General features: G+C 42.0%; 1 protein-coding gene across 26 annotated transcripts in view; it reads left to right on the forward strand.

Moving 5' to 3' along the window:
- The first annotated feature begins 4296 nt into the window (after positions 1-4296).
- baz2ba (bromodomain adjacent to zinc finger domain, 2Ba) overlaps positions 4297-12860 on the forward strand; it is a 75421-nt gene continuing 66857 nt past the window's right edge. For 18 of the 26 annotated variants that reach the window (XM_043241506.1, XM_043241519.1, XM_043241511.1 and 15 more), the window contains exon 1: positions 4297-4537. The gene's annotated coding sequence lies outside the window, so the exon portion shown is untranslated. Of the gene's footprint in view, positions 4538-4687; positions 4940-12860 lie in introns of those variants that run through there. The other 8 variants (XM_043241510.1, XM_043241527.1, XM_043241518.1 and 5 more) reach the window with 2 other exon arrangements.

Consider the following 12860-nt stretch of genomic DNA (forward strand, 5'->3'; position numbering starts at 1 on the left):
TTTTTTTTACATTTTTTAAATGATAAAAATATGCTTCTTTTTTCTTGTAAAATATGTGTTGCAGCTGTCAACCGCACCTGTCACAAAACTGATTTTCTTGACGTATTTGTTGTCTTGAGTGATTAATGCAGGGAATATTCCACCTGGATTAGAGGCAGGGAAAAAAAATCTTCTGTCCTAAATAAATTTTCCGCTAATGTAAAGACTATCGAGTTATTTTCTTCAGCAGACAGCTTGTGAGCTTTTCATTTGAATCGCGCGCTTACATCAGCAAGGTCAGAATAACATTCAACCAGTCAATTAAAAACCTTATAATGCTGCCGTTTCTGATCAATTTACCAGCTAACTACAGAGTAATTTGTTTAATTTTATATCCTGCTAATGAATGATGTAACCATTTGTAACCTGACGAGCTGCACTGTAACATCATATCATAACATATCGGCCAAAATTATAGTTTTTACGTCTTCTAAATATAACTAAACACTTGCCCAGTGTTAAAACGGCTCTCTCTATATATATGCTTAATCATTGAGTAGGTAGAGGAGACGGTCTCTGCCCCAGTCGAATATAAAAACGGTTCTCATTGCTGACTCACATACAGGTGTGTGTGTATATATCACACCAGACAGCCTGTATTTTAACTTGACTATGAACCATAATCAAGCAGCTCGCTCTCTCTCATTTGGAGTCAGATATATTAAGAATTTATGGCTGTATAAATTATGTAAACATTTAAAGGTCATCTTTTATTTATGGATACAAACAGCAGCGCTGACAGAGGAACAAACAGCTTGAATACCTAACAGAAACATTTCTGGTCGCATCGATGTTCGAAAGCGATTCTAGCCTAATTATCAGTTTCTTACATGAGCGTCGGTTCCTCCAAAGTCAGTTGGGAGAAAAACGCTCTTTACTCCTTTAAAACTGACTAATAAGGCAAAGTGAAGAAACTATTGTCTCTTTTGCACTGATTAGCTCTTTGCCTAGCGATTTTATGCAAGACTAAGTGAGAGGATCGCAATTCAATTATTCCAGAAAGCAAAACCTTAAGGCCACCAAATTGCGTAAAGACACTATTTGAGTCTCTTGGAGAGAAATTTGTGTCATTGGAAATTAAACGCTTTTGCGGCGCTGGAAGGTTAGTGTTGTTAATGGTATTAGGGAATGTGGTGTTCTGAGATGATTAAAATCTGTGTTGGAGAGAGAAAGAGAGAGGGGTGAGAAAGAAAAGAGGAGGAAAAAAAAAAAAATCAATAGCTGCAAGCACAGCTCCCGCTCTAGATGGACATCTCCTCTGTCTTTATGCACCCTAATAGAAAAATAACAATTAAATCCAAATCGCCACATTAATTTGGTTTCCATCAGTCTCGGGGGAGATCATCTTTACCAGTTATTATTCGCTAGGTTATTATATCTTCTAATCAAGCCTCTTAAGAAAAAAAAAAAAAAAAACAGTCCAATGGAAGAGACAGGCTGTGTTCCCTCCACTTCCCCCCTCCCCCAGCAGGCTTGCATTGCACTCATTGTACTTGTGCTTATTATGTTTCAAATGACCGAGGTACGGCTGACATTCTGGCTGCATGCAGAGAGGCCCAGCCTCCGTTAATGACGCAGCTCATAGTCCTAAGAGCCTCAGCTCCTCACCCACGCCCCAACCCCAAACACACACACACACACACACACACACAGGCTCTAATGAAGAACCACCAACACAATTACAAACCCCGGTGTGCCTCTGCTGGAAGAGGGGAGGAGGTTATACACATAGTCACTCAGAGGGAGGAATATTGCCATCATGTGTGCACACACACACAGATATACACACAATTACCATTTTCTTAGTGTGGCCGGGGTGGTCTGATGATCACAGACAAACAGGGACAGTATGCACACGCGTTTAGATGCACGTCTTGCACACCGTCGTCTCATCTCGTCCTCCCACTCTCTGGAGCACTGATCCCCGGAGGTCTGCCTGCCTGTCCGTGTCCTTCCATAAGCATCCCTTTTCACCCGGCTTCATCTCTACAGGTGAGGAGGGGGTCAGAAAGGATCAATGGATGCATGCATAAATTGGTAAATGATTGTGTGTGTCCTCTGTCCGCTCCGATGCTCTCAAAAAGACCAGTGGCTGGTTCTCCTTTGAACAATTTCAAATTTAGTTTCATTACACGCACATTAAAATGACAGCAGCTGTATTTAGCGGTAAAGTCACAAACGGTCTCCAATTATAATCGGGATTAGCTCATCAGTTGTAGTTACACGACTATAACACTAGTACTTTCTGACAACAGTGTAAGCTTAAATTATTAAAATGTGCCTGGCAGTTTGCAATAAATACAGTTATGTTTAAAAACATGTTAACCATCCACTGGTTTTCTCTCTAGCATTAATAATGTCTATATCCCCTTAATTTTACGGTTATTATAGGCTAGTTGTTTTAAACTAAAATTAAAACCAAATAAAAAATTGACATACACACACACATAAATATATATATATATATATATATATATATATATATATATATATTATATATATAACATAGTTTAACTTCATGTATTTAACTGAAAAAAGTTAAATAGATGCACATAAAAAGAAAAGCAAAACTAGTAAAAAAATTATGGTGAAACTAAAATGAAAAGGTAAAATGTAAAAATTAAATCTACATATTATAATATAAACAATAGTTTCTATTATACAAAAAAAATTACCCTAACCCTAAAAACTAACCAAAACTCATTTTTTTTTTTTTTTTTTTTTAATATAGTACAACTTACTAGGACAAAACAGAACGGTGAAAAAGGTATCAAATATACGTTTAAACTAAATAAATAAAATATAAAATAACAATAAAAACGTATTATATTAAAAAATCTAATTCAATTAAAATGTTTTAAATGAAAATATCTGGTCTCGGCGAGGAAAGCAGCTTTCCGCTTACGGCACAAAAGTAAAACCTTAACTAACGCAAAATCTGAAGCGTGAAGCTAAACTCCGAAGAGTTGCCCCACTCTTGCTCATCTTTCTTCCTCGTGCTACCCCCTCTCCCTCTAAGGAGTGGCAGCGTGTCCCTCCTCGCCCCCCTTGTTGTTGTTTTCTCGCTCAATGAAATAATCTCCCACCCCCTTCATCCCTCACCCCATGCCACCCCCCTGGCCCAGTCTAGGTCAGAGGGCCCCCCTCAGCCTGTTGCTGATTGTGAGTGCAGCGGCAGGGAGAAAAAGCACACAATTAGGCACAGATGGCTGTCTGCCTCGTGGTGCCCAGCTCAGCTCCCGCTGCAAAGGGCCATTCTGCCGCCTCTCGCTTTGCCCGCAAGTGTAATTCAAATGAGAGATCAATGAGCGTCATACTAAAAGTAACAGTTCCAATTATTCTGCCTTTTATTTTCTGTTCCTCCCGAAGCGTCGCGGGGGCAGCTCCTCTTTTTCGCCGCGAAACGACATCGGCTCAAACGATGCCCCTATCTTGTGGATTACGGAAATTCTGTTGTCAAATCGGAACATTATCACCTTGTCTCACTCCCCTGATGATTTGAGGGGAAATAGGGTCAGATTAGCCGGGTTAATCCATAATCCCCGAATTTAGCTATTGAGGTAACCGGAGACAAACGCAATCAAGTTTGATCAAGCGTCGCTGTCTTGCGGTTTATCTGACAGCTTTTTGAATGACAAGTAACCAATCTTAGAATTAAATTTCCATTTCACTGGACGCCATATTATCAGATTTCCACTGCTATTGTACAGCGTAACGTCTTCGCGTTCATTTGCAAGCACAATCTCATTAACACACGCTGCCTTGTAACTTTTATAAGCCGTGTGCCAATTTTGATAATTGATCACATAACTTGATTAAAAAAATATATATAAAAATCACCCCGGGCGTTTTCAAAACAACGCTAAGGCTTGATGCAAATACGGCTTATTACTATCAATAACTACAAAGAACTGACTGCACTTCTGAAATCAGAAAGAGAGAGAGAGAGAGAGAGAGAGAGAGAGAGAGAGAGAGAGAGAGAGAGATGACATAACACAACAAAACACCACCTAAAGCGTTAAAAAAAAACAACAGCCTTACAGCGTTCTCGGCTCTTCGTCATTGACAGATGTTTTGTAAACAGTAAAGGACGCTAAAAATACCGCGTGCAATCTGCATAATTCGGACACTTACGCACTTTTGCCTTTTCACGGCGAATAAAAGTTTTATCGTTTAAGTATTGTCCGCTGACGTCACTTTGATTCCTTGAAGTGAGGCAGAATAAACCTTGAAAGGACTCTCCTTCAATCTGCCGTTCGTAACTAACACACACACACACACACACACACACACACACAAAACACACTCACACACGCAGTCACTCACTCACTCACACACACCGAGACTCAATTACTGCCCAATTCCCTTCTTCATCATCTCCTGCTAACACCGGCCTCTTCCAAAAGCGAATCGAAAAAGGAAAACAAAGAGCAACGTTACCTGAAGTGATACTTCGAACCCGATCGAGGCGGAATTACGCGAAGTGTCAAAACTAAGGGTAAGTTTTGAATTTATCGAGAGCCGGAGCGGTTATTTCATTGGCGAATCAATGTTGTGTCGCTGGCTGGCTTGATTTCTTAGCGAGGGCGAGCTAACTCGATAGTTTCTTTAGGTCGGCTGCGCGCGTCCCTCGAGCGCAAAAAGCGCAAAACTTGTCGAAAGCGTTTAAACGGCGTCGTCGGGGAAAGCCGATCGAGAGAAATATTCCGAATATCGCAAAACTTTACGAGCGGACACAATGTTGCGCGCGGGGGTTGTGACTTCATAATAGGAATCTGCCTTTGTGCCCTCTCGCGTGCGCTTTAACTGCTACGTTTTTAAACGTAAACTGTTGGTAAACACTCCTTAATGTTTCCAAACACGATTCAAAGGAGCGAGCGCTTCCCCGTCGTTCGTTCGGGTACGTAAAAATGTTATATTTGATTTTGTGGGGCTTATTTGAAAAGGGCGATGCGGGAGAGTCACTTGGAGGAGCTGACGCTACCTTTGGTCTGTTTAATGTCCGTCTCTCAGATGATGGCAAAAGCTAACAGCTCTTCATCGAGACAACACGATAAAAGCGTTCACTTTGCAATTCCTTTTGATAAAAGCCGTTAAAAGCGCACGGTTTCGTGTTTTCGACGGGGGAAATCGCCCGCTCAGACGGAGCGGGTCGCTGGCGTTGAGTTGGAGCTTCGCGTCGCTCTTATCTTTGTTGCTTCCTTAAAGAGCAGCAGCTGCCGCCTGGCCGAGTTGTTGAAATTTATCCCTTTGTGTATATTACAATATCCTCCATTTTTTCTGCCCTCTAAACAACAAGCCTCACGCCATCTTGGTTAATTTTAACCGGCGGATCGGCGTATTCTCGGGACTCGACCTGCACATGTCGTTACAGGCAGAAAGTTTAGAAATGTCTTATGTGGTAGCGGTGACGTCATGTGAAGTTTAAGTAAAATGTGATGTTTTGCCAAGGAAGCGTCGAATTCGTTATCTCGCTTGACATTGCTGGAAAACTCTCTTTTTCGGTTAGTTTTGCGCTCGGAACGACTCCGGGTGAATAAAAACAAACATTTTGATGCGGTCTTGAGAATCGTACGCGATGTTTAATGATTCGGTGTTTACAGGTGGACTGAATGACATCAGCACGTAATGATGTCATTTAGTGAGGTGAACTGTTTTTTGTCTTTTCTTTGTCTAAAATTAAGATTTTTTTTTTTTACTTTAAACCTTTCGTAATTCCCGTGAAGCGTTTCTCGAGAATGTGCTGTGTTGATGAATCAGTGAACTATGGTTTCACATCCAATTTTTTTTTTCTTCTTCCTCGAATGACCAGAATCGTAGTTTGATCCTTTCAGACATATTTGAGTTTGTCACATGAATTTATGGCTCACGAGGTTAATAATTATGGCCTCGCTGTATAGTCATTTCCTCATTTAGAAGACTTCAGATGTTCTAGTTAGATCGTAATGTGCATATTATGTACTTTTGTGTAGATCATATGCGTTTTATTTGCGCTTGTACACACGCGGTGTGTAAAAAAAAGTAGCTAAAGATAGTAAATTTGTAGTGGTTTGTGAATGAAAAGTCCTCTCCACCTTAAAAACGCAAGTGTTACATATTTCAAAGTTTCTGTTATGCAAGTCATGAACTTTTTACAATTAGTGGTCAGCCATGCAAAACCCCCAGGCTCACCATAGGCTGGTTAAATGGCTGGACTGTGTCTGTTTTGTATCAGTAGGGCTCTGTCTCATCTAGCCCAGTGCCCTAGTCATTATGCATGGAGCAGGCTGTTGTTTTTACAGAATGCCTCAGATGGAGAAGTCAGTGTTTCCACCTCCCATCTCTTTGTCTGAGTATGTGCTTCTGCTAAAGCCATGAGAGCAGGGGAGCAGATGTTTAGCCAAACATCCTGACGCGATGCTTTTCTCTTGTGGGAATGCCGCCTCTTCCTCCCTGTTCCCGATGCATCGCCTTGACAGCTGCTTGATTTCATGGAACCGCTAAGAAGCCATTAGTGGTATCAGTGAATTGAAACGGAACAGTCTCACCCACTCTCTTCTTCCATTAGAAATGACTATTGTTGGATGTTTTTTTTTTTTCTTTCTATTTCTTTGTGAGAGAGTGTGTGTTTGTGCTTATTCTAAGCACACAGAAGATCTCTTATGCACTTGTGCTGTTTTTCTTACCACGAATTAGAGAGAGCAAATCTGTCAGGGCCTGTTTGTGCTGTTGGGGTTTGAAGGGATCTCACACTGTGCTCTCTCAAGCACACCCAGACCACTGGATGTCTGTAGCTGTGAAGACAGAAAAAAAAAAGAAAAGAACTTTGCTCGGGGTTAGAGTGTCGGCCACACGTTTCTGTCCAGGATGTTTGTTGTTTTCCTGACAGGATATGGGTTAGGCTTGTGAGAAGATGTTCGTATCTAGGAATGAGTTTAATTTGGGATCTTTAGAAGGATCTTGTTTAAGCTCTGTTTGCTTGTCTTTGTTGTGCGTACAACAACAAATGATTGTGGTGTAATGAGCTGATTACGAGAAAATGTGGGCTGTAAGAAATGGGTCTCGAGTGCAGAAGCTGTCGAATGCAAGTTTAGCTCAGGCAATCCCAAAAGCACACGAGTTTGGGTTGATAATCGTGCTTCCTATGAAACCGGGCACTGATCAGTGTGGTTCATATAAAGATGATTTGAATTTATTGGATGTTTCACTCATGCTGTTACATACGAATGACTGGAGAGCAGTTAACACGCAGCCCTGCCTGTGTCTCATAGTCTAAATGGCTCTATGGGGTTTCATTCTACATCTTATTGGATTAGATGATATTATAGTGAACATTGTGCTTTCACTTTAACAACTTACTCGACACCCTTTACAGAAGATTACTTATGCCTTGTTTATGTTTGGTAAATGAAGCCTCAATCTAAATTAAATAGGTTTTTGCACTGGCACAAAAACCACAGCAAGGTGGACCGCTGAAAAACACGATTCTTTTCTCAGCATCATTCTGGATAGAGACACATTATTCGCAGCATCTTCAGCGAGTACCAATTGATTTAGGTTTTTAAACATGCATCAATCTTTGCGCAGTTAATGGCAAAATTGATTTCAATGAACTTCAGAAAGCTCAGCCTGGAGTTTCTGGATTCTCGTTTGATTTAACCGTCCAATAAAAGTCGGAGGCAGTGAGAAGTTCTCACCTGATCATAACACCTGTCATTTAAAGAGCTCAAACACAAGCGCAGGCTTGATTATAAAAGCGGTGGTGTGCCACGTGTGTGGCCAGTAACTGCCAAATGAATCAGCCCTGAATACTTGATGCTGGAAGGTCAGCGGTGAATTTGTTTTCCGAGCAGGTTGCGTCCTTGCACTCATAACGACTTGGCAAATCACCTTGTAAATACTGACACATACTCTTCCCCGTGCTGCTTCATGAGATGACAGTTGGCAATACGATAAACGGTATCATGGATAAGTGCATCTCTATCTCGACTTACTTGGCTAATGATTTATTTTGTCGTTAGCAAACAGCTTTGATTGTAGAATTTCCTCTCAACAGTTGGCTCTTACATAATAGCGGGTTATGTGGGTTGCTGTTTAGCGTGAACATTAGCGCTTGGGAGACAACTGTTTATGTCAGCAGAAGCGCAAGTCGGTCGCGGCAGACTTGATAATTGTGTCGCAAACATGATCTTCTTTACCTTTAGCCTGCCGGTCCGTGGTAACGAGGCAGAGGAGCCGGAGATTCGCGTTTCTGCGGACAGTTAAATGAATGGGCTTTTCTACCAGCAGCTGAAGCGGGTCACACCAAACTGACTCTGTTTTCAGATAAACACAGAGAGGACACAGGGGCCGAATTTCAGAGGCAGGCAATTAGCTGCTTTTTGGTTCAGCGTCCCTCGGGCCTCTGTTTATCATTCAATGTGAGAATATCCCTGATGAAACTCAAGGTTATTTTTGTTGGGCTGTCTGAGCGCTTGTTTTTCACAGACAAGGTGAAAGGGTTGATTTTTCCCTCAAGAAAGGCTTCATATTGAGACTTGAGAAAGAAAAATCTTCTTTGCTGGAACTTCACAGTAAGGAATTAAGCTTCGGGAAGCGCACGTTCAGAATACATGTGTATCTTTCCGCCAGCCTCTGCTGTTAATCAGCGAGGCCGATCTTGTGCTCGACACCTGAAGGTCGTCATTCTGAAACCTTTCTGTGCGCCTGTTGTTCTGCTTTCCATCTACAGCCCCCCTCTCCTTTTTTCTTTCTATCTATCTCTCTCAGCTCCTCAATGAGGGTTTGAGTGCATTAGTGATTCCGGGCAGAGGAGTATTCTGGAGAGATGAGGGCTGTTTTTTCCACCCTGTGCCGGTTGTGTCTCCGGTGTTGTTTGCCCTCCAGGAGACTGTCATGTTGCCTGTGCCGTGGGTTGCCACTGCGGCGCTCCGTTCCCCCCGCTGAGATAATGGAGCCCGTGTTTGAAATGCCAGTAGTTTGGCCTATTTGTTCTAGTGCTTATCGCTATATTTGCATCCAGAGTAGAAATAGCCATGATTTCAGGAATGGCTGGAATGATGCTCTTCTTGTGGGAGAGGGCAGAAGGGAGGCTGGGTGGGATTTGGTGAGAGCTGTGGGATGGGAGAGAATCTACTGCACTGTGACAGCTGACTGCAGGACATGCAGTATTTGACCCTCGCACACACATACGCACTCAAAGACATTCAGAGATTGTGCTCAAGCAGCCCCCTCTTATTTATTGATCTCGCTGCATTTAAAATCTGGTCACTGCCACCACAAAGCCTTTTCATTTTAGCTGCGCTGGCAAAGAGCACCTCAGCACAGCAAGAATTTCTAAATTTTTAATTTGCGCAGAAAGGCCCACGAAATGACAAGGATGAGATGGAGACACAGAGACAGAAAAAGGATTGAAAAATAGAATCGTTTCAGCTGACACTGTGACGTGTTCTAGAAACCGAAGCCATTTTTGTTTTGCGTAAGTTTGCTTGCTCTCACGTTTTACATAAGCTTTTTATTTAATCTCTTAAGACATTAACATGGTTAGTAGGGCGGTTTAGTGGAGGACACCAGCATTTAACTCTGACATGACACATGTACGTTTATTTTATTTTTTTCTTTCTTTCTTTTTAAGTGAAATAATCTAGCCTGGTTTTAACTAGGTCTTGAACAGTAAACAAACCACTGCTGGATTAGCCGTGAGGTTTTATAAAAAGATCTCCAGATTGAGAGAGCTGGATTAAGGGTTCTAATCTGCCATCGCGTGAAGGTGCATCATGGTGTGTTCCTGGAGTCTACAGACGCGGGATTAGGCGCTTCAGCAGGCCTCATGCTCGCCGACCCGCAACAAATGTGTGTGCGTGTGTGTTTCGAGGGGGGCGTCTGTCTCGGTCATTAGAAATTAGGCTGAGGCTGCTTTGTTTAAGGTTGGAACGGACGGGTGATTCTTTGTTTAAATAATGCAATCAGTTGAAGAGATAAGGTTAAGGACTACAGGTTGTTTAGGTAGCAAAAGAGTGTTTGTGTCATCAGATTGTTCAGTGAAACAGTCTGTGGTTCGGTTGTTTCACATGACACTCGAAATGAGAGGAAAAACGCTGCATGTGCTCTCTCTTTCTCTCAGTTTCTATCTCTCTGTATTATCTCTGTTAGATGGGTAGAAAGCTGTGAAACCCGTCTGTAATATGAGCAGTCAGTAAACTTGGCAATAGCACTAGAAGAAGCCAGATCCGGGGGCCATGAAGAGCCTCTTGTTGAGTCCTTTGAGTGTTAGTGTGTGTATGATTGCGTGGAAGTGCATCTGTATGTTTGTTCTGATGGCAAAGGATCATATGGACGCATTCTAGGGCGAAGGATGAAATGAATGGTAGAGTGAGCAGTGCAGCCTTATTTGACCACGGTGTATGTGTGCGAGCGCCTCTGTAACCGAAAGCCTTGTTTTGGGCTCTTAGGGTTTTATCTGAGTGTGTGTTAGTGTGTGTGCGTGTGTGCACATGCGTACGGGTGACTGTGCATCTATGTGTGTTTGTGTGTGTAGAGATGGAAATATCCTTTGCTCCTGCAGGCTAGAATAAATCCTGTGTGAGAGCTCCCTGGTGTAATCCAAACACTGCCAGCTAATTTAAGCGTGCAGCAGGAGCAACAGCATCTTTCATGAAAACAATGCATTCAGTCTAGAGCTCATCTTCACTTCCTTCAGTCATCTATTCAGCCATCACCTTGACTTCAATGTTACAGCTCAAAACACCACCACACCCCAAGAGTGCAGCTCAACACGCCACTTTTTTTGAGCATTCAAATAACGTAGCTCAACAAACCAATGCACAGCCCAAAGCTAGCTCTCAACATACTATCACAAGCCATGTTACAGGCCCAACACTACACGTCAATATGCCTCTTTGGCTGAACATCTCAATACAATGCTCAGTCAACCACAATAACCACATACACTTTAGCTCATTGCAGGCCCAAGACACCACCAGATGATCCAACCCAGTACTTCAACATGCCACTTGACAGAACATCCCGACACAGTGCTCAGTGCACCAACATAACCCACAATGCTATAGCCTAACTCTCCACCATTGCCCAATGTACCACCAGATGATCCAATACTTCAACATGGCACTTGACTGAACATTGCAAAACAATGCTTTACTCACCACAATACCCCAAAACTGCACACTCAGTAGACCACCACATGATGACCTAATACTGAAACTCAACACCCACCCCCACCTAAACACTTAAGCTCAACACATCACCAGGTGACCCAAAATAACAGTTCAATATACCACTTGACAGAACATCCCAACAACACGCTCAACACACCACCACAACTCAAAGCTATCACTCACACAATCTCAGAACGACAAATCAACTCCACCAGATGACTCAGCACGACACTTGACTAAGCATCCAAGCACCATAGCTCAACACAACACCATAACTTAACAATTCATCTCAACTCCACACCCAATTAATGCCCTCCACAACACGCTCAGTTCACCACTTCATCAAAAAACCTAAAACACCCACTACAAGCTTACACTATGCATTTAGCAAAACACCATGACCTAACACAACAGTTTAAGCCACTACCACAACCCACACTACAGCTCAACACACTGCTTGACTGAACATCCCAACTCCACCCTAACCCAACACTACACATCCAACAGACCACTATATGACCCAACACAACAGCTCAAATTGCCGTTTGTAATATCTCAACACCATACCTCAACACACATCCATAACCATTGACCCCAACACAACAACTCAACCACCCCAGATTACACCTGCCTATAGCTCAAGGGATAGTCCACCCTTGTGTTGTTCCAAACCTGTATGACTGAATTTCTTTTCTGAAGAACATTGGGAACCAAACAATATTGGTGCCCACTGGCATTGGCTACACTTATTTCTCAGAATATGGCTCCACAGAAGAATATGTCACATAGCTTTGAAGTAACATGAGGTTGAGTAAATGATGACAAGATTCACCAGAACAACAACCGCAATCTCCTTCCTCTGCATACTTCAGATCATCATGCCCCCTAATATACTGTAATATTTGTTGGAAACATGTATTTTATATTTGTTTTAAAAGGCAGGCCTTTTTTGTCATTGTTGCTGCTTCACTGGATTGATGTCAGGTTGATGGCGAGAGCTTTCACGTTGGGTGTGTTGAGCTTAGGGATGATAGATGACTATCTGGTTGGTTTGTGTGTGTCAGTGTGTTTGTTCGTATGTGTGCGTGTGTTTGAGAGGAAGGCGTGACAGCTGCATAGGCAGCGGGATTGACCTTCACGCAGAGAAATCTCAAGGCCTGTTTGATTACACGGTATTCTGCTGCTTTGCGTTCTTTAACGCTTAACTTAATTCGCGGACAGCGTTTAATCTGTGATCGGCTTCTTTTGACTGCCAGTGTTATTGTTCAGGGCCCTCAATTAGGGTACATGTTGTTCAAATAATATGGTCACATGTAAGGCTGTTATCTTTGTTTTTTGAAACAATGGTATTGTGCCTGTATATACTTGGTGTGATATAAAGTGGCTTTAAAGATTTTAAAATGAAGTTTAGAAAAATTGCACTTTCTCTCACTTTCTCTTTGTGGTTTACTAGAATCTGAAGTGTTAGATTTAGTATTGTACAGTTCTGCTCATGTTTACATACCACTTGCAAAATGTGCAGAAGGTATGATTTGTAAGTTTATTTTTCATAAAAAAAAAGAGAATAAATGCATCATTTAATAAATGATTAAAATACATTTACAGCTAGATTCCACAATACAACTGAATTTCCACAAATAATTACTTTGTTTCATAATACCATATGTT

This window comes from Puntigrus tetrazona, chromosome 6 (genome assembly GCF_018831695.1).
Source record: "Puntigrus tetrazona isolate hp1 chromosome 6, ASM1883169v1, whole genome shotgun sequence".
NCBI classification, from domain to species: Eukaryota; Metazoa; Chordata; class Actinopteri; order Cypriniformes; family Cyprinidae; genus Puntigrus; species Puntigrus tetrazona.